Raw genomic sequence first — 18,753 nt, 5'->3', positions numbered from 1 at the left:
AGATTTACCCCATCTCCTATAGTAGTGGGAATGCCCTGCCTATCCGAGGAGCTCCTGCAGAGGCTGAGGGCAGAGTCCCCCTCCATTGTGTTCCAGTGACTATGGCCTAGAGTCCTGGGGGTTCTAGCATCAGTGGTAGCCTCTTCACCTTTCCTCCCAGAAGGGCTGGCAGGTTGGCTTGTAAATAGCCCTCCTGAAGATCTGCCCTGATGTCTCAGGATTCCTGAGGGGGGCAGGTATGTGGATTAGCACGGCCCCCTCCCACCCAGACATCCTCAAGTACAGTATTCCCTCACCAGTGACCTGGCCCTTAGGGTTCAGGGTGGTCCAAAATCATGGCATTTTATGATTCCATCTCTCCCCCTCTTTAAACGTGCGGTCTCTGCCAGAATATCTGGACCACCTGTTAGACGTGAATGGTTGGAAGCCAAGTTTCTGGTAGCTTTGCCAATAGCCAGGAGAGGCTACTCCCTTTGAGGAGCCAAGATAGAGGTGGGCTGATCCCTGGGTGGTCCTTGTGCTTCACTCTGAGAGGCAGAGGGAGGGGATAGTTGGCTCCAGACACATTCTTGGGTGCAAGGAAGAGCCAGCTCCCCGTCGCTGTGGTAACAACCAGGGTGGAGAGAGGCTGTAAATCTGTAAAACAATCCTCACACTTTCTCTTTCCACCTTAGTAGCTGAATTTGCCCCTGGAATCTGGTGAGTGGAGGGTGTTATACGGGCACTTTTGAGGGGCACTAACCCAGCTGTATAGAGCCAGAAAAGAAGTTGTGGGGGGCACGATGCCTGGGCTGAGCGAGGAGCGGGGGTAGGAGTTGGTTAGATAAAGAAAGAAGGAAACTGTGAGCAATGACGAGGGGTGGAATAAAATGATGGGTTTGGACTTGAACTTGTGGGTGGCAAGAGGCTCTTTAGGGTCTTTAAGTGGTGGAGAAATGGGATCGGGCTTAGATCTTAGAAACGTCACGCAGGTGGCTGAGTGGAAGATAGACTGGAGAAGGGCAGGATGGGAGGGAGGGAGGCCAGCTGGGAGGCTCTGGAGAGTCCAGGTGAGAGAAGATGAGGACCTCGACTGGAGTGGTGGTGCAGGGAAGGAGAGGAGGGCATGAATTTGAGGACTGTTTAGGCATAAAGGCCTCAGGACTCGGTGAATGCTTGGTTGTGTGTGTGTTCGTGAGGGGGCAGTGATGGAGAGAGACTGGGACCCAGGATGGCTCCCAGGGTCCCAGCTTGGGCAACCCGTTGGATGGAGGTGCCATCCTGACATACAGAAATACAAAAGAAGGAGAACCTTTGGGGTGCGTTAGGTTTGGGATATGCTAATTTTGAACTGTCTGTGCCATAATCAACACTTAGCAGACCATTTGGATGTAAACCTGAAGCTCAAGAAGCAAGTTGCATGACAACTATGGAAGTGTATGTGATGACCAGGGAGAGCGGGTTGAGTTCAGGACCTGCAGCAGCCACTTTCAAGGTGGTTGGCGAAAGAGGACCCACAAGGAGGACGGACTGGAAACTGTCGGAGAGGTAGGAGGAGAGGCAGGGGGAAACGGTGTCTTGGAGGTCAAGGGAGGAGGAAGATTCGTGAAGGAGGAAGTGGTCACGGATGTCAAATGTAGCAGAAAGGTCAACAACACAAGGTCCGAATCGTGTCCCCTGTGTCATGCACCGTGCAAGTCATTGTCAGCCTCAGGGAGAGCAATTTCAGCGGAGGGGCTGGGGCAGAGGCAACTGCAGTGCCTTTGGTGAAAGAAAGAAGAGAGAGGACGGCAGACGGTAGACGGTAGGTGAAGTGGAGCACAGGTGTGTGTCCCTGGAGTTGGGAGGTCGATGTACTTTGAGGCTGGAGCATCAGAGGTGTTGTCACAGGACAGGCATGTGTGGCTTTGAGGACTATAGCCAGCTCCAGGGTGAGTTAGGAGGAGTGTCTGACTACAGCAGGAGGACAGTCCAGGGTTTCCCAAACGTGTTTGATCATAAGGACACAAAGGATCTTGTTAAACAGGGGTCTCCAGGTCTCTACCTGGATCTCTCCAATCCAGACCTCTAGGAGAGGAGCCTGGGAATCTGCCTGGGCAAGTCCCCAGGTGATTGTTACAGTCAGGCAAGTTTGAGAGCATTGATGTCAGGGTGGAGAAGGGGGCTTTAGAGAAGAATGGGTAGAGAAGAATGGAGGAAACATTTGGAAGACACCCTGGGCAAGGGAGCAGGGAGAGATGGGCCAGGCAAGAGGAGAGATATGGAGAGGGCAAGGGGGGCATCCATGCCCAGAGGGCTCACATTTTGGATGGTGAGCCAGGATTCCCCCTGGAGAGCTCTGCTGTAGAAGAATTGTAGCAGACAACTCTGTGTCTTGGTGGGGCAGACCTGGAACACTAAGAGCTGAATCTTTTTGGGTCTCGGTTTGGATTGTCTCTCGTCTGAGGAGTCGTCTCACCTATAAACAGTAGGGTGGTTGAAACTCGGATCAACTCCTCTGCCTCTCTTCCTTTGACTGCCGTCCTGTCCATCTTTCTATGCCCTTATTGTCTGGCTCTCATCCCAGCGGGTCCCAACAGCAAATGTCCAGTACTTGTCTGGGTTTCAAACACGGAGGTGTTTATTAGGTTATCTCATCTGTGTTTCCAAACAGAGCCAGTAAGAAGCTAACAGGCCATTTTAAGAAGGAATTTACACCATCCCCCAAACTTTATGGGCTTAGATAATCCTCCCTGGATGGGGGGTTTCCTCTTTTCACCCCTTGGTGATTCAGGCAAGGCATCTCCAGATCCTGGAGCTGGCACCAGCCAGACACATAAGTGCAGTCGACAGCCCCCAGGGTGATGCCACCCCTTACCCCATTATCTGTGTACAGCCCTCACCTGAAATTCCACAGGGAGCCAGGTGAGGTTGAAGCTGCCAAGTGTGGAGGAAGAGATCTGGGCTTTAGAATCCCTGTCAGATCTTTATTCCCGTCCTCTGATACTTTCTAGACATATGACCTTCGGCAGTTTAACTTCTCTGGGCCTCCGTTTCCTCATCTGTAAAATGGGGATAATAATACCTACTTCTGTGAGGATTAAACAGGCAAAGCACGCAGAGTGCTAATAGTAGGTGCTCCAGCAATGGGAAGGGCCGGTCACTATGGATCACTCTTGGCTACATTCTGCACTGAGCCCAGAGCCAATGGGAGAGGACAGGAAGGGGTGGGGAGGGAGCGAGCAGGGGGCGAGGGTCTCTGGAGCTACTGTTGACTAGTTTCTGTCCCCATTAGTTACCAAATTCACCACAGTCCATGTGTACAGAGGCGTCTTACCTGTCCTTCATTTTAACTTTGTTACTGAAGGTGGTTAACAGTATAATATTATTTCTGTACAAGGTGACTTGAGGTCAGGGACCACCTGATCTGCTGCCCCATCACCTCATATTTTGGGGGACACTCTCCAGGTGTTCATTAACAGTATACTTTGAATTAAGAAACAGAAACCACCAGTCTAATTGTCTGGAGCACGTCCCCAAGAAAGGGCAATGTGACTCACTTCAGAATATGCAAGGCTTATTCACTAATTTCCTTCCGTGTGGTGAGTTTGTCACCGTCTGGTCAACACTGTGAGGAAGAACTCTTCTCACTGCCTCCAAGTTCTGAGCCCTGAGACAGATGAGGTCACGTGGGGAGCACACAGGGGCCTGAACTTCCTGGAAATGCTGACAACGGAGAAGCCTGTCTCCCACTCCCATCCGGGCAGGAGGAGGTTAGGGCAGCACATGGTCTTAGCCCCACTAAGCCTAGAACAGGAAAAAAGAATTTTCCTCAGGCTGCCCTTAGTGATGAGGATGACAACCGACACATTCCCCTTCTGGAGAGTTGCTGAGCCAGGGTTTCCTATGTGGTTTCCTGCCATGGGGAAAATGCAAGTGGATGTGGAGGCCCAGACTGTGGTCCCCGACCCACTGGAGCCTCCTACCCCCGTCCTGTGTCTGAAACTCTGGTCAAAAGTCCAGTTCACAAATATTTGTTGAATGCCTACCAAGTGCCAAGCACTTAGTGAACCCAGTTCGCTTGCTTCTTTTAAGAGTCACCTTGCTATTCCAGGCCATTTCAAGCAATTCAACCCAAACTCTCCTGCTCACTGTGAGAAACAGGGGTTCACCCTGGGAGGTGATGTAGGTAGTGGAGTCAGGGAGTCTAATCAAGGGGCCTCCACATCTTAGCTATGTCAACTTGGCTGGTTACTCTGCCTCTGTTTTCTCATCTATAAAATGGGCTTAATAATCTCCACCAGTCTGGGTTGCTGAACTGATTGACTGAGATGATGTGTGCAAAGCTCTTGGTCCAGTGCTGCTCAACATAGCTGTGATTATTGGACTTTAGGCTGTTTTCCTCCCATAGAACCTGTGGTGCTCTGCCCCTCACTGCACACCCCTAGAGCCAATTCTAAGGGTGCTTGAGTGTTTCCTTCCTTTTTGGTAACCTTGGTACTGTCAACAGGGTCATTCAAAGGAGATCCAAATGGTCACCACCCAAGAGGAGTGCCCCACACTAACCCTGTGTGTCTGTGTGCTCGCGCGTGTTGGGCGGGGTGGGGGGGAGGTTCATGTGAGGAAGGAACCTGAGAGGAAAAGACCAAATTGACAACCTTGCCCAGCCCTCCAACTTGCCCTCCAAGCTCCTCTTGCACTGGGGTACTGAGGTGTGTGGCAAGCACTTCATTACTGATAACGCAGCAGCACAGATTGTAAATAATTTATTTTAAAAATAAACTGGCAGACACAAGGTCATCTCGATCACAACACCGCTTTCACGCACTTACGTTCCAAGGGGCTTTTCAAAATTTTATTCCGTCATGGCATTTTTCAAGCATACACAAAAGTAGAGAGAACAGTGTAACGAGCCCCAGCTTTAATAATGATTCACACTTCAGCAAGCAAAGGGTGACTTGAGTGAAAGAGAAAGTTGTGAGATCACGCCTCATGCCCTGGGGTGGCATGCCCCTGGCACTCACCTGTGAGTGAGTTATATAACATCCTTGTCTTGTTGGAAAAAAGACTGAGAATTCTGGGTCTTTCCGATCCATTTCCGGTTGCCATCTCTCCTTTCTGGAGAATGGTGATAACCTCTACCTGGCGGGGATTGCCTGAGCCTGAGAAATGGGCAACATGGTCGGAGACTCACAAACAGGCAGTCCTTCCGTGGCTCCTGCCTGACCCCTGTGCTCTTGAGCTGAAAATGAGGAAGCATCAGGCAGAGGCAGGAGGCTGCTGAGCTGGGGGCAATGAGCAAGGCTCCACTCTGGATCCTCCCACCACCTGCCAGCAGCCACCTGCCTGCTGAGGTCACCCGTCTCCTCCAGGATGGTTTGCGTCCTGCTTTGTAGAATGATGACTGCTGTAAAGATAAGCACCATAAAGAGCAGAGAGAAAGGGACAGAGCAATCTGACCCTGGGCTGTGTGGCCCCCACAGGGAAGGGGTTTGTCACACTTGTCAGTGAGTTAGTCCAGCTCTGAAGTGTGGAGGAGACCATTTCCCCACTCAGCAACAGCAACGTGTGAACTGATGGAACATTCCGTGGCACTGTTACTACCATACTATCATCTTTCTATGGCTCTTTCCTTCTGAGAGGCTGCCGTCACCACTTCCCAACCGTGACATCCCGACACCAACTCAGGCAGCGGGAGTCGTGGAAAGAAGGTGGGATGTGGAATTAGAAAATTTAAATTTCAGCCTGGCCCTGTTATTTAACTGGCTCAGTGAACTTGGGCAAATCCCTGAACCGCAATACCTTCATTCTAAAAATGGGGATGAAGATATTTCACCCCAGAATGATTTAAAACTCATAAACATTATAAATTTTATTTTCTTAACTGGACTGGCTTTAGGCAAAACTGTGAAAAAGGTGAAGTGTTAATTCAGCACTTTCCACTTTCCCGGTCTGAGCCAATTTCCCCCTTATTCCCAAATCCCCCTTCTCCACGCACACTTGAAGCACCAGATGCTGCCTGGCAGGCAATCAAGAAAACAGCCAATTAAATTAATATTCATTAAAGGGCTGGTAATTTAGAGGAAATTACCTCAATAGAGGAAATAGTCTATACTTATCAAGTGCTCGCTAAGTGCCTGGCACCGAGCATATTTTATGTAGCTGTCACAACAGTCTCACGAGGTATGTGACTACCATCCCCATTTTACAGATGGGGAAACTGACCTAGAAGAAAGACACTTGCAAAGAATCATGCAGCTAATCAGCAAAAACTGGGATTCAAATGCAGATGTGTCTGATTCTAAAAGCAGTGCTATTTGAATGTTGATTTGTGTAATCTTTTTGAGGCAGCACTATAACCTAGTGATTACGAACACAAAGTCTGAGCCAGATGGCCTGGGTTCAAAGCTCAGCACCTTTACCCATTGCTGTGTGACCTGGGCAGGGACCATGTCCTTGTCTATAAAAGGGGATAGTGCCACCTCACAGGATTATTGTCACAATTAAATGAGCTAATATACATAAAGCTCTTAGAACAATACCTGGCACATAGTAAGCACTATGTAAATTATCTTTAATTATGAAAGCAATCAGTGCTCATTGGAAAAAATTTAAACGGTTTAAAATAACATGAAGGAAAAAGCAAAGCCCCCTTTTGCTCACCCGTCAATTTCACCTCTCAAATAGTTTGATGGCAGAAAATACTTCCAGACGTTGTGTACGTGCAGACAATCCCACACAAATCCATATGTTTGTTATTTTTATGTTAATGAGGCAACTTGGTTTTTTTCACTTAATATTTCACAGATATCTTTCTGTGTCAGTGCCTATAAAATTACCTCGTTCTTATCAGCTGCATAGCGTGTGCCACAGTGTATACGTGCTATAATCTAGTCATCCCTCTGCAGATAAACACTTTTTTTTTAACTGCAAACAGTGCTCATGAATATCTCAGTGTGTACAGGTGAGTGAGCATTTCTGTAGGACACATTCCTAGAAGTAGAGCTAGTGGACAAAGGGCATGTTTGGAGCCAGCGTTCTATTAGGTCATCCATTAAGGATTAACATTGTTTTACAAAAAATGAGGACTATAGAGAGAAATCGATGCCTAACGCAAAGGAATGAGCAGGAGCTTTAAGTGATAACATTGCTAGGAAGATTTGTTTTTAAGATAGTGGGTGAGTCCTCCCCACGTCTCACAAACCATTCTGTTGAGCTGAAGCCCACTTATCTAGAAGGCCAACTTTGCTCTCAAAGATTGAATTAGTATATCCAAGCAAGTCAAGTTTTTCTGTCAGTCTAGGGGAGACTTTTTTCTGTCTAGGGGAGCTGGTAGGCTTCATGTTCCCTTCCTTTCCTCCAACTATTCGGGTTCTTTCTTCTGCACTGGAACAGTGCTGGCCTGGCTCCCCTCTACCCTATACTGGGGCCACCTGTAACATCTAAACTAAGCCCTTTCCCATCCTAACTCAAGATGGCAGCCAGATGGCCATTGCACAGGTTTTACATACATTTGTTTCCTCTCTCTTCATTTCCATAGTAAAGCTTTTTATTTTTTCAAAACTCCTCCCTCTCCTTTGTTTCACCAGCACCAACAGTCCGTCCCCCAGTACTTTTCATCTCTTCCTTCTCTGTGTTCCCATAGCACAGGGACCTCTGGTGCAGCCAGTCCTTTTCTCACTCCGTATCTGTGCTGCGTTCCCCACAAGGATGTAACTTCCTCTTAATGTACTCACCTTCATCTCTCCCCAGGCTAGTGATGCTTCTCCTATGGTAGGGCCTCAATGAATTTGTTTTTAAGGGATGTTTTTAAGAATAAAGTGAATACACACTTACTGAAAAAAAAAATAACCTGAAAAGGAGAGCTGTGTTAATAAGGAAATTAAAATCATCTAGAATTCCGTAATTATCCAGAGATATTTTGTTGGATTTCCTTCCAATTGTTGAATAAATTGAGAAGCTAATTAATGCAAAGCTAGTCATCAGATTAAGGAAATAACTGGGGAACAAAGGTCCAGAGTTTGGTGATGAGGGCAAGTCCTGAAATGGGCGGTTCAAAGGTAGACCACCAGGTCGAGGTGCACCTTGTATAGAAAATGTGCCTGTGTTGCCAAGAACTCCATCTCTCTCTCATTCACTCACTCACTCATTCAGTAAGTATTTATTGAGGCTCTATCCAGCCATAGCCCTCTGTAGTGACTTCTCTAGCCAATATGACAGTGAGTTTGCAGCCATCATACAGGCCTTTGGGAAGCTGAGTTGACTTCCCTGCTTGATAGACTGGGGATTTCCACGACACCAAGTCCATGGCTAGCTCGTCAGGGAGCAAAAATCTAGAGGGAAAGACTTTTGAAAATACTGCAACATTTGTGGCTCTGGTTCCCATCAGAGCTGCCAGCTCTTTGTGTCAGTGGTTTTGTTATACTATATTAACTTCAGGGGATTCTCAGTCTCTCTGTCTGCAATTGTTCCAGTTCCGATTTTCTGTTTGATCTTCATTGATTATAGCTTAAACATCTGTTGTTCCCTACTTGTTACCATTTAGGGCTGAGCAAAGCTGGGATTTTAGGAGCTACTCTTCCTTAAAGTGCATTTTGCCCAATGCCTGCGCCAGCTGCCTCTTAACTGGTGATGCTGTGGGGTGGGGCTCAGCAAATGACTTTGTGGCAGGAGGGCATCAACACCAGGTCGAGTGCTCCCAGACAAAGCACTGGCACTGCCCACAGGTCATCAACTTTACATCACTGGTTATGTTGTCCTTTCATGTGTCTCTTTGGCTAAAGCGGCCCGGGGTCTTGTGTTTAAACATTAATGTGGAAGCTGGCTGTAGACTTGAAGAAATTTCAATCCTAAAATTGTTTATAGCACAGCCCACATCCATGGCATTATATTTATTTACCTTATAGTGAGCTTTATGATTAGTACAAAGATGAAAGGACTAAGGGTCTAGAGGCCTGGAGTTCACTCATTCATTCAATAAATATGGACTGGCTGCCAAAGATGGGCCGGGCCCCACACTAGGAACAAAACCAAACCAAAACCAGGCATGGATCTTAGAGTCTATGGAGCAACAGATGTTAAACAGAAATAACAGAAATGAATGTGTGATTATGAACTGTGACAAATTCCAGGAAGGAAAGAGGGCTGTACGACACATATACCCAAGGAATCTGACCTGTTCTGGGTCACAGGGAAGGTTTCCCAGAGAACAGAACATCTGAGCCGGGATTGGTTATTTAATTTCATGGTCCCTCAGTCTTCTCATCAGTAAAATAGGGATATCATTACCCCCTTTGACTCACAGAGACATTGTGGGAAGAGTGATCACGTACATGAAAGCCTTTGAAAAATGCTCGGTGAACTCAAAAGTGAGTCTGTTGCTCTCCGGCCAGAGGCAGCTGTTCTCCAGCTTCTTCTACATCTGTCATCAAGCCAGGTGTTACTCAGGCACCTGGTCTGCAGACCTTTGATCGTTTCCTTCACTCTGCCAGGCAGCTGGGGTTGGATAGACCGGGGGTTAGCCTTGGTTCTGCCACTTACATCTAATGTGAATTTGGGTAAGTTACTTAACTGCTAAAAGTCACTCTTCTCATTTGGGAAATGGGGGCAATAATAGTACCAGTTCACGGCTTACAGCTTGTAAAGTCCTTAGCATAGTATTTGGCTTGTAGATAGTCCTAAACCAACTGTAGCTACTGTTATTATCAGTGTTATCATTGCTAGTTATTAACTCTTGCCAAGTATTTCTTGGTGATAACTTTGGTCCTTCACTTCCATTCCCACTGCCACCAGCCTAGTCAAAGCCCTTGTCATGTGACACTAAAGCTATTGCCACAGCTTCTAATCAGTGTCCTGCCTCAGCTCTCACTTCTCTAGTTCATTCTACGTGGCTTCCAGAAAGAGGTTCCTAAAATAACAGTCCTTTGCATATATCACCTCTTTTCTTTCATATTATCATTGAAAAAAAAATTTGCAGCTCATACCACAAAGAGCTAAGCTAAGCTTCCTAATACAGATGGAGGTCCTAGAAAATTGATCATATAAAGACCTACAGGGCCAGCCCCTGTGGCCTAGTAGTTAACTTCAGCGTGCTCCACTTTGGCAGCCTGGGTTCAGTTCCTGGGCGCAGACCTACACCGCTCTTCTGCCCTACACCGCTCTTCCGTCAGTGGCTATGCTGTGGCAGTGGCTCACATACCAAAAAAAAAAAAGAAGAGGAAGATTGGCAGCGGAGTTAGCTCAGGGTGAATCTTCATCAGCAAAAAAAAAAAAAACACCTACAGATGGATAGAAAAATGGAAGTACAGATTCCAAAAAGGAAAAACAAAAGGGTACTAAACATGAAAAGGTGGCAGCCTCACTTATAAGAGAAATGTGTATTAAAATTTCACTAAAATTCATATTTTACTTATCAGGTTGACAAAAATTCAGAAGTTTAATAATACCTTCTGATCAGGATGTGGGGGAATAGGCATTTTCTTATATTGCTGTAGAGAATAAATTGGTACAATCCCTATGGAAGGCAATTTGGCATTACTTATCAAAATTACAAAAGCATATACCCTTTGACTCAGCAATTTTACCTCTGGAAGTTTATCTTACAGATGTACTTGCACCTTCCATGACGTATGTGCAAGATTATTTGTTGCAGTATTGTTTGTAATAGGAAAAGATTGGAAACAACCTAAATGTCCCTCAGTAGGGCACTCATTGAATAAATTATGGTACAGCTCTTCAAAGGAATACTATGCACTATTTTGGGAAAATCTCCAAGATATATTGTTAAGTGAAAAAAAAGCAAAGTGTAGAACTATGGGTATAGTATATTACTTTTTGTGTAGGGGAGGAAAGCACACACACACTTAGGGAAACTCTGGTGAGCACACATGATTTTAACAGCAAATGTTACCTCTGGTGGGAGGAGGACTGGGCATATGGGAGACAGAGTTAAGAGGGAGACTTTTTGCTGTATACCATTATATATATTTTTCAATTTATGAACCATGCAAATATTACCTAATCAAAAGATTATATTAAAAATACTCCTATTACTCATCCATTAATTGGGCACCTACTATATGCTAGGCACTGAGAATACAAATGTGCAAGTAGTGGTGGGGTGGTGGAAAGACCACTGAACTTGTAGTTAACATACGTGATTCAAATTCTGACTCTGCTTCTCACTAGTTATGGATCTATCATCACATAGTAGGCATGCAACAAATATTCGTTGAATGAATTTATGGTTGAAGTTACCTAACCTTTCTGAGTCTGTTTCCTCCCATAGAAATGGGGATAGAGACGCTTCCTATCTCACAGGGGTATTGTGAAGACAAATGATGGAATGTGTCATCAATTCTAGTAATAGTTAACAATAACTACTATATTCTAGGCATCCATTCCACATCCATTATTTCCTTGAGTCCTCACATTTATTCCCTCACTCACTCATGAGGAAATGGAGTGACTGAGAGGAACAGTGACTTGCCCAAGGCCTCTCTGGGTGTGAGTTGTCTTCTGGTCTTTCTTTATTGCTACCTCCCCATGATGCTCCACATAGTAGAAACTTCACATTTGGTAGGTGCTCAGGGAATTTTGAAAATCAAGAAAAACCAACGTTAAGTTTCACCACTGTTCTCAGTGACCCTTTAGAGCAGCACAAAGTCAGTAAATGCATTTCTGATAATTCAATTTAGAAATATACCAGCTGGTATTTTTGACATTCACTGCACTAAACACTTTGGGAAAATCCAACAAAAACTAAAAGTTTGTGCTTATAATGAGGTAGGGAAAATAAAGACCAACCCACAAAAACACCTATAAGGAAAACGTAGAAACTCATTCTTAAGGATGCTGCACTTAGAATCTTATTTCTTTCTTAGGGGGATGAAAATTATATAAAATATACCCAACACGGCACAATTTTAAAAACATTTTTATTGGAGTAAAACATACATGCAGAGCAGTGCACAAACCAATTAGTTTTTATAAAATGAGAGACAGATAATGTTTATAAAATAGGACACATCTATGTAACCACCACCTGGATCAAGAAATAGAATATTACCTGTACCTAGAACCCCCTCAGGGCTCCCTTCCATCACTACCTACCCCTCAAGATACCGACTATCTTCACCTTTAACATCACAGATATGTTTTGACTATTTTTGAAGTTTACATAAATGGAATTATATGGTATGTACCCATTTGTGTCCAGCTTCTGTCACTCAACATCATATTTGTGAGTCATGCATCTTGCTGAGTGTAGATGTAGTTCCTTCATTCTCATTACTGTATAGTGTTCCACACAGTTTCTCTCTCTTCTGTTTACGGACATTTGGGTTGTTTATTTTGGGTTGTTATTAAGTGAGACGCTATAAACATTTTGAACATGTCTTTTGGTGATAATACATCTCTGTTGGGTATATACCTAGGGACAGAATTGCTGGGTCACAGGCTACATGTTAGTTTAGCTTTAGTAGATAATACCAAACAGTTTCTAAAGCCTTATACCAAGTTCTCTAATTTTTAGCCATTCTGATAGGCGTGAAGTGAGATCACATTGCAACTTCAATTTGCATTTCTGGGATGATTAATAAAGTGAAAACCTTTTCATATGTTTATTGGCTTTTTTGAGAAATGCCTATCACCCCTTGAGAAATGCCTGTTGAAATAATCTACCTATTTTTAATTGGATTTTCTGCCTTTTCCTTGCTGATTTGTAAGTGTTCTTTATATATTCTGTATACAAGTCCTTTTTTTGGATATATGTGTTGCAGTTACCTTTTCTCACTCTGTGGCTTGCCTTTTCACTAATGGTGACTTTTGATGGACAGGAGTTCTTAATTTTAATGTTGTCCAATGATCAGTTTTTTCCTTTATAGTTAGTACTATATGTATTTAAGAAGTCTTTGCCTACCTCAAGGTCAAAAAGATATTTTTTGATATTTACTTTGGATAGTTTTATTGTTTTACCTTTCACATTTAGATTTAAAATCCATCTGGAATTGATTTTTTTGGTATGGTATAAGGTGTAGGGGTCAAGATTTTTCTTTTGTTCTCGATTTGGGTGTTCAGTTGATCCAGCAGAAAGTCCTTTCTCAATGCATCTTTCACAGCAGCATCGTTGACATAAATCAAGTGACCATAACATGTACATCTGTTTCTGGACTCTCTATTCTACTGGTCAGTTTGTCTATCCTTGTTGCCAAGTACCATTTCTATAGCTTTATGATAGGTCTTGATATCTGACAGCGTAACTCCTCCAGGAGGCTCCAATTTTTCACCCCATCAAGCCATGTAGTACTGGAGTGCCACTTCCACCTCCCACTTTGCTTTCAATATGTCCAGGTGAGTGTGATTGATTTGCCTGTGCCCGTGGCCTGGTTATTTGTGGTTACCTGGAACTTTGTCCCATCAAAGCCCTTTAAACGCAAAGCCAGCCAGGTGTCCGCACAAGAGCAAAGCAGATCTGCTGGGTAATTAAATAACGCCGGGAAGGGGGAGGAGTGGGTTAGGCGGGGTTGTCTCCTGAGAGGGGTACAGTGAGGAAGCGGTCGATCTATACTTGAAGACTGGCTTCTTGGGAAGAGAGGAGGAGAGCCAAACTAAAATCCGGGCAGAGGAGGGCAAGGCGAGGTCACCGCATGTAAATATCGCGGGGGGTTCCGCAGGGCCGCGCGAATCGGCTCGCCGGGGTGGGGCCGCGAAGCCGCAAATCACCAGCTGAGGGCCGGAGTGCGCCGCCCGCTCAGAGCCGCGCCTGCAGCTGCCGGGGCCGGGGCGCGAGCGGGAGCCGGAGCCGCCGGGCGCACGGGCGAGCCGCGCGCGGGCTTCTCGGCGGGCGCGCCCCGCCGACCATGAGCGGCCCCTGCTCCGGGAGCAGCCGCGGCGCGGGGCCCGCCGTGCGGCGCCTCTGAGCCCCAGCCGGAGAGCCCGAGCGCCGCGCGGGGAGGTGAGTCTCCGCCGCGCGCCCCGTGTCGCGCGTCCCGCGTCCCGCGGGGTGCTGCTCCTCCCGGGCGCCTCGGCCTCCCCCGCCCCATGGAGGACGGGCCGGGAAGTTGGTTGGAGAAAGTTAGGCTATGGGGAAAGTCGAGCCGGCGCTCCGGCGCCCCTACCCCGCCAGCAGAGTTGGTGTTAGAGGTCGGGAGTGGCTGAAGTGGGGACGGGGCTGGGATTCCCAGCCGTGGCCCGCGGCGGGCGGCGCTCAGCGACTTTCGGCGAGCATCTCGGCTCTTTGCGCTGCAGCGGCTTCTTCCCGGGCGCTGGCCTCCCCCGACCCCCTGCCCGCCCAGGCTGCTCGGCCGGACGCCCCTCCCCGTCCCGTCCCTCTCTGTCCCGAGGCCGGCAGGGTCGAAGGACGCGAGGGCCAAGGGGCGCCGCTGGAATCCCTGGGCTTGGAGGAGGCGAGTTTCTCCACTAATCTCTTGGAAAGTTTGCAGAGAAAGCGAAGGAGCCTGCCCTGTAACTGTTGACAACATTTCCCCCCCTCTCTCCCTTTGTTGAGAAAGAATGAATAGTTGGTTGTGTCGCTCCCTCTGCGTTGGGGGTGGGGGGCCCGGGGGAGGGAAGGGGAGGTGAAGGATGGGAAGGGAGGGTCGGTGGGCGCGACAGGAAGGAGGTTCCATCTCAGTCCATCTTTCCTTGCTGGTTGAGGCTGCCACCACTTTAAAAGTTTGCGCAGGTGTAGACACTTGGGGAGAGGTCAAGTGGGCTCCGAAGCAGCCGGCGAGGCGGCGTGTTTGTGGGGACCATGGTGGGTCGTGGCTGTGGTTTTGGGGGGTGGAAAACTGATTTTGGTGTTAACTCGCTTGAAGCAAGGTGCGAAGGGGAAAGACCATTTGCCTGACTTCGTGTCTGCTTTCGCGTAAAGCCATTAGCTGAGATGGAAAGCAGAACCGTGTATTCAGAGATTCTTTTAAACCTTGACTGTTATCTCCCAAGGCTACACAGATCTCTCCAAGGAAAATACAGTGGCGGAGAGAAGGTCAATTTGAGAGCGGATAATCTCCCTGCGTGTTGCCAAGGACTGAGGCGAGATCCGGGAGGCAGGGGGAGGCCTGGTGCTGGGGGTGGGGCTCAGCAGGGCGCGAGTCCAAAGTGGGAAGGGGCTGCCCGGTTAATAATGGGGAAGCCACAGCCAAGCGGTTGCAGGCGGGTGTGCAAGGGGGCGTGTGGAGTCTAACGTAAACAGTTTGCCATGCCAAAGGCTCCCTCACCCCCTGACTCCAACTTTCTCAAAACTGCTGCTAAGAATCCTGGCATTTCCAGGATGACTGAGGAAGATCTCAATCTCCTATTCATATAGAAAGGACTGCTTGTCAAATAGATGCTAATCTTAAGAACATTATCATGTAAATCCTGTGCTGTGTTGCTTGAAATACAATCCATGGAAGAATTATTTATACTTCAATCATTTGGCTAGACTTCATAAGTTTACTTCAAAAATAAGGGGATACCCTTTATTTCTAAACCCAAGCAAAACTTCACTCTAAGAGGACAAGCCAATTTTATATGTGCGGTTATTCCATCTCCTCTCCCTGACTCTGCAGAGAAGATGTAAAACTGCAGATCCAAACTGTAAATTCTCTGTCGTGGTCATAACGGGGCAGCGGAGGTAGTTACATTTCCAGAGTTTAAAATATGATAGAAAGTTCTTAAAGCCCTCATCAGATGACCATCTATGAGTTTTGCTTGAAAATATCTCATTTCAGAAGTAAAATAGAAAAATCAAAACCTGGTGGGCTGCTTATCTCTGCCTTGACTTGCGTGTGATCATCAGTTTCTTTGTGACGTCTTTGTAAAGCAAGTGAGTGAGTCGGGCTGCTGGTCACAAGCATTTCAAAGCACAGCCGCTGACCAGGGTCAGCAAGGTAGCACGTAGGTGGGGAGTGTGTCAGGCTCGCTCTTGTTCCTCTCGAGATTTCAGCTCTTTGAACATTCATATGGATCTCACATTTTCGTATCAAGATGTAGAGTCTTTGACTTTTGTATATATTTCAAGATCTGGCATTAGACTGAGTCAAGACACTGTGTCTGTTTACCTGCACAGCGGACGAGGGTGGAGACAGACAGTCAAAGACTTACCTGGGCTTTTCTTTTAAAGACTGCATCCGGCTCACTTGGTGTGCCTGTGTGCATCTATGTCTACGTCCTACTTGGTTTTGTGTGTTTATGTCTGTTGCTCTAGGTTAAAACATTTCCCTCCTCATCCTTCCTGGCTGCAGTCTTCCCCAGAAGCAGTGACTTCATTTGTGAACTCATTGTAATAGGGATACAATGACAAGCAAGACAGACATGGTCCCTGCCCTGCTTGGAGGAGACCTGCTGTTTATTGAATGCTTGCTGTATGTCAGGGGCTTTCCGTACACGATCACATTTACTTTTCACAACCACCCCATGAAATAGCTATTATTAACCCACTTTTACAAATGAGAAACTGACTGTCAGAGAAGTTGAGTAACTTGTCCCAGGCCATACAGCTAGTACATCAATGGCAGAGTAGGGATTTGAAGTACTGAATGTCTTTCTTCAAAGCTTAGGTTCTGAGGCATACCATGTTTGATTTTAAAAAATCAAATAGGACATAAGAAGTACATAATGAGTAGCAACATGGAGACGGAAACCTCTCTAAGTGAGAAAACATGGGACCCAGAGACTGGAGGCTTGGGTTTAGTCTCCACTGTGCTCTTCCAACTACATGTTCACACCTCAGGGCCTTCGAATTTGCTGAATCCCCTGCCTGGAACTCCCTTTCCATCTTCTCTTGACTGGCTCCTTCTCTTTTTTCATGTCTCATGATTGTTACTTCTTCAGAGAGGCCTTCACAGACCACCCTAATCTAAAATAGCCCTCCATCCCCAACCAGCATGTTCTGTCACTTCATCCTGTTTTGCTCTTTAGGGCACTTACGATTGGGATGTGATAGAGTTTGTTTTCTTGTCTATGTTGGTTGGACTCCCCCATCACAGTGTAAGCTCCACGAGAGCAGGCCCTTGTCTAGTTTATTATCTCCTCAGCCCTGGTACCTTGTAAGCCCTCAGAGAATATATATTGAATGAATGAACACTTATTTCTCTCATCTGGAAAAAGGAAGGGGCTTGATTCTCTGAGATCTCATCTATATATCACATGCTGAGATTCTACCTACTGGTCAAATGTGGTAAATGGCTTCTCTGTCAAAATGGAAAGTACTTAGCTTGAACATAGATTCCAACTACACACTGTGCACTTCCGTCCCTTGGAATTCCCCAGGCTCCTGGAGTCTGGAAATTAAAAGTAAATAAAGCTCAAGTAGGAAATAGCAACCCGAAGGTTGCAAAGGAGCCCCTTCCACCGTAGTCCCCCTTCCGCCCCCTACCCCATTTTTAATTTGTTTTTATTCTTTGAAGTTACGTCTCTGGCCTGGGCCCACTTCCCCCACCATGGGACTGATTCAAGCTTGACATAGGGCCCAGGCTTGAGCCAGTCTTTCCAAGTGACTAGGTGCAGGACAAGGCTACCTACCCATCAAGATTCTAATTTCATTGATCTGAGTCGTGGCTTAGGTGTCGGGATTTTAAAAGCTTCCCAGAGGATTCTTATGTGCAGCCAGGTTGAGAATGGCTGCTTTAAGTTTTCAGAACTCATTCCTTGCTTTGGTCCTTATAGGCTGGAAACAGCCAAGGTGAGAGAGAGAGCAGGGATATAATTCATGGATATTGTATGGTTCCTGACAGCTTAAGAAGTACTTTCACGTCTGTTATCACATCTGATAATAACAAGCTAAGGGATCTACTCTCTGGTTTAAATATTCCCTTTATGTTGATGACTCTTAAAAATCTACATTCTGTCCTGGCTCCTAACTGCACATACCGATATCTAGCCTCCTGGACCAGCTGTCCCACTGATACCTCACACTCAACAGCTCCAGTGGTGAGCTTGTACCCTCCCTCCCGCAGGGGTCCCCTCCTTACACTACTTGGCATGTTATAGCACCGCACCATCCTCCCATGGCTGTGGCCTCCTTCCTCCCAGCCAGAGGCCTTGAGCTCCTAGCTCCTCACTCTGTCTCTCCATCCCTTTCCCTGGCCACTGCCCCACGCCAGAGTTCATCATTCCTTGCTGGCTTGTTGCTGTCAGCCTGGCTGACCTCCCTGTCTCCCTTCTCTCCCCTCCACAATTACCAGAGTTATCTACCTGGGCACAGACTGGATTCCATCCCTCCCTTCCAGATCTTCCCAGGCACTTAACGGTTAAGTCCAGACACCTCCACACAGCCTTCATGATCTGATCCTAAGCTGTGCTTCTTCCAGGAAATGCTTCTCCACTCCTCCACTCGAGCCACACTGCACGACTTGCAGTTTCCTGACATGCATAACATGCACCTGCCATTACAGCATCCTCTTGGAAAGCTTTTCCCCGTAATTTTCAGCCTTTTGAAATCCCTCGTCTCCAGTGATGCCCTTTCTGAGATCCTCTTGGAGCCCTTTTGTCAAAATTAATTGTTCTTCCCTCCAGCATGTTAAGGGTGCCTATTGATGAGTTATTTTATTCTCTCTTAGAGTTCATAACCAGAGACTGGGGCTTATGCATCTCTGTTTCTCTGAGTATCGTATATGAAGTAGGCACTTAAATGTTTGAATTGAAAATAGGAGGGGCAGGTGTTAACATCCAATATCAGAGAACAAACTGAGGTGTGGGTAACTTGCTGAAGGGCATTCTAGAGCACTTTCGCTCAATCTTGAAATCTAGATAGATCTTGGATAAGCAGAGAGGAAACAGGCTGCCGGAGACACTGGAGCCAGGGTAACTTTT

General features: G+C 46.6%; 1 protein-coding gene across 4 annotated transcripts in view; it reads left to right on the top strand.

Moving 5' to 3' along the window:
* The window catches only part of BCAR3 (BCAR3 adaptor protein, NSP family member), a 130,653-nt gene that overhangs the window by 8,154 nt on the left and 103,746 nt on the right, over window positions 1–18,753 (top strand). For 2 of the 4 annotated variants that reach the window (XM_058538564.1, XM_058538565.1), the window contains exon 1: window positions 13,837–13,912. The exons of 1 other annotated variant lie outside the window; for it this stretch is intronic. The gene's annotated coding sequence lies outside the window, so the exon portion shown is untranslated. Of the gene's footprint in view, window positions 1–13,830; window positions 13,913–18,753 lie in introns of those variants that run through there. One more of the 4 variants, XM_058538566.1, reaches the window with a different exon arrangement.

The sequence above is a fragment of the Diceros bicornis genome, chromosome 4, assembly GCF_020826845.1.
Source record: "Diceros bicornis minor isolate mBicDic1 chromosome 4, mDicBic1.mat.cur, whole genome shotgun sequence".
NCBI lineage: Eukaryota > Metazoa > Chordata > Mammalia > Perissodactyla > Rhinocerotidae > Diceros > Diceros bicornis.
Note: the sequence above shows the minus strand (reverse complement) of the source record. Positions and strands in the feature narration are given on the sequence as shown.